Source organism: Chrysochloris asiatica, unplaced genomic scaffold, assembly GCF_000296735.1.
Source record: "Chrysochloris asiatica unplaced genomic scaffold, ChrAsi1.0 scaffold00029, whole genome shotgun sequence".
NCBI lineage: Eukaryota > Metazoa > Chordata > Mammalia > Afrosoricida > Chrysochloridae > Chrysochloris > Chrysochloris asiatica.
Genome location: NW_006408547.1, coordinates 24,192,265 through 24,195,850, shown reverse-complemented (window position 1 = coordinate 24,195,850; position 3,586 = coordinate 24,192,265). Strand labels below are relative to the sequence as shown.

Genomic DNA, 3,586 nt, shown 5'->3' with positions numbered 1-3,586 from the left:
TGGCAACAGTAGTGAGGTTGGCCCAGGCCAGGCAGTGCTTTGTTCTGTTGTGCACAGGGTCGCTATGAGTCAGTACCAACAGGATGGCACCTAACAACAACAACAAGAAGGATATAATGGAGTCCTGGTGTGGTGCTGTGGGCTAATGCATCAGACTGCAAAGTCCTTTATGCAAGGTTGGTGGTTCAAGCTCACCAGCTGCTCCTTGGAAACCCTATACAGGATCACTATGAGTTGACTCAATGGCACTTAACAACAACAACAACATATATACCATGTACTAAGCATGTAATAAATGTTACCCAGTGTTTATTTTATTATATGTTAAATCTATATTCTAATTAGAGAGTGATAAGTAAGGTTCCTGGAGAAGGTGAAAAGCAGTATTCATTGTTTCTGTATTGATCTCTTTCATAAGTTGGGCCTACGAGTTGTGTAGTAATGGAATAGAATTATAATGTTGAAAGGAAACAAAGCCCTCTGTAATGATTAGGATTCTGTGTCAACTTGACTAGATCAGGATATCTAGTGGTTTAAGCAGTTGGGATGTGCTTGTTTCCATGGTGATGAAACCTACCACAGGTATAGTTAGCTCTATGATGAGCAGCTATGAGCAGCCAATCAATTGAAGAGATATTTCCTTGTGGGTATGGCCTACTCCCAATATAATGGACACGTGGGGAAGGACTCTCTCTCTTCTGCTGGAGACCTGGGACTCTACAATTGTAAAATAATAAAAACCCAGCCTAAGACACTATATGCTCCTTCTCATCTGTAGATGGAAAATTCAATTTCTAATATTAGAGAATCTGATGAATTCTACCACCTTCTTTTTGTTTGTTTTTTGCATGTGATTTTTAGACACTGAGAGTCTTCTGTCCTGAAAAATAGAACCATCTTTGTTGCTGTGAAGTGCCGTAAAGTTGGTTTTGATTCATAGCAACCCTGTATAGGGTGTCCAAGGAGTGGTTGGTGGGATTGAACCACTGGCCTTGTGGCTAGTAGTGCAGTGCATAGCCTATAGTGCTACAGCAGGTCTCCTAACCATCTTTAGTATACCCTCATGTGCTCACATACTTTGGTACTTTCAAGTTCCTATGAAGCATAGTGGTTACGAATGGGTTGTGAACTACAAGGTCAGCAGTTCTAGACTACCAGTTGTTTCGCAGGACAAAGATGAGGCTTTCTGCTCCCGTAAAGATTTATAGCCTTGAAAACCCTGTACAGGGTCGCTATGAGTCAGAACTGAATCCACGGCACATAACCACCAACCACCACCACCATGTTTATGCATCAGTGATAGGGATCATACTTGGCCTGATTTCATCTCATCTTTTTGAAGAATTGATGAAGGTCAGGGGGAGAGTCCACACTTTGTTCATGCAAATGAAGTGGGACCCCTCCAGAGCCCAAGTGAAGTTAGTAACAAAACGTGTGCATTTGTTTTTCCAGACTGATGAAATGCCACGATTTTTATGTTTCTAAATTAAGTAAAATTTGGTCTTGACCCGCCATCCACATGGCCAACAATTTTATCTGTATCATATTGTGGGATACTTTTCCTTCTTCCAGAGTCAAACAAGAACTCAGTGAGCCATGCAGTTGTAAGACGTTGGGAAATACCTCTGGGCTTCAAACCTTTATGGTAGAAGCTGAGATGATAAACACTGAAGGTTACGGATCCAGTCCCTATGGTCAGCAAGAAACTTCCATGGTCAACAAGAAACTGGCTGCTGAGGCAGTGGGGTTTAGAGCTCAGTCTCCAAGTCTTCACAAGCCAGCACATAAGTGGGTCTGCAGGGCACAGGTCTGACCTTCTCATAAACTGCCACTTGCTGAGTCCAGTGGGCAAAGACTCCTAGATAGTCAATCACTCTCTCAAGTCCCTGAATGCTCTTCTACATTAGATACTATCTCTTTCCATTTCTAAACCTAACAAAAACAAAAGCCTTGTCCCTCTCCCCTACGGTAACGAAAGTCATAGGCCTGCAGGACATGAAACCTAGTGATCCTCTGTAAAAATGTCTCTCATTCTTTCTGGGTGAACCATTGGAAAACAAGACCCAGCTTCTTTTTCTCTCTGGCCATCCTACTATAGTAAGCATGAATTTTTTTATAGGCCACATCTGTAGCTCTGAGAAGTATTGCAGAGTGGATGGCAGCAGAAACTCAGACTCAGGGATTTCAATGATAGAGCAGCCAAAGGTCTTAACGAAACAACTGAATTTACACTACACTTAAGCCTCAAAGGAAAGGATTAAGAGACTGAAAGTTTGGGTGGAGAAAAAACAGTCAGAAAGAAAGAGACGGGGAGAAATCATAGGTTAAGAGGGTGTTGTTGTTGTTAAGTGCTGTGCAATCTGTTAAATCTGAGGTCATGGAAGGAGAAGGGAGTCTCATGGTAATCAGAGATGGAAATGTGGTCATGTGACTGGGTGCTTGCGGAAGGCTGTACTTGAAGGGGAGTGAAGACAAGTGGCTATAGATTGAGTTGTGTCTTCCAAAATGATGTGTTGTCAATCCTAAATCCTTCTCCCCGTGGGTGTAATCCTATTTGGGGATAGATAGGACTCTGTTACTAATGAGACCATTATTAGTGCAATCTTTGTCTTAAAGCAATCACCTTTGGGATATCAAAGGAAAGGATTAGGTAGAGAAGGGGAAAACACATGCCACATGAAGGCCACTGAACAATAAGAAACAGGAGCTGAAAAGAGACGAGGTCCTTCCTGTCCCCGGAGCTAAGAGAGAGAAACTTCTCTCAGAACTGGTGCTCTGAATTTGGACTTGTAGCTTCTCTGCCATTACAAGGTACAGATGAGTCAGAAATGGCATGATGGTACACAACACAAACTGAGAAAAATCCATTTCTGACTGAGAAAGCCACCCACCTGAGGCATTTCTATGATAGCAGCGCTAACTAAAACAGCAAAGATGAAGAGACACAGTTAAGGTAGGTTGTCAGAAGGATTGCTAATGTGCACAAGATTAACAGCAGGACGTTGAAACAGAGGCTGATGCTGAAGTCTTACGGAAAAACAGAATGCTGAAGACGATAAAGCTTGATTTGGAAGAGATGCTAGAAGTATATGGCATGAATTTTGACTAAAGGGAGACCGAGAAAACTTCCTTCATAATCATGTTGCTGGAACAAAGGGCAGAATATCAGAGCAGGTCCCAAAGGATGCCAGGAAAAGATGGAACAAGATGTCCAAAGTCGGAGAAATTGGATGAGAGCTTTAGCACCACAAAATGGTGAGGACATGTAAGTGGTTTGGGGAAATAATCCGACAGTGATGCAGAGTTGAAAGACTGAAATGACAGGCGCTGCATGGGAAGAAAAAGTTTGGCGTTTTCTAGAACTATTTCTAACCTGACACAGCTGAGACCCAGGCAAGACGCTACTATGATAGAGCTGTTGTTGCTATAGGTGCTGGAGCGTCAACATAGCGAGCCCGTGTACAACAGAATGAAACAGTGCCTAGTTCTGCGTCAGCCTCACAATGATTGTGGGTGAACCCAATGCTGCTGTCATTGTGCCAATCCATCTCATTGGGGGGTCTTCCTCTTTTTTGCTGACCCTCTA

The 3,586-nt window shown here is 42.9% G+C and overlaps 1 pseudogene; it reads left to right on the top strand.

Moving 5' to 3' along the window:
* Positions 1-3,586, top strand: part of LOC102836035 — a 20,627-nt pseudogene that overhangs the window by 13,129 nt on the left and 3,912 nt on the right.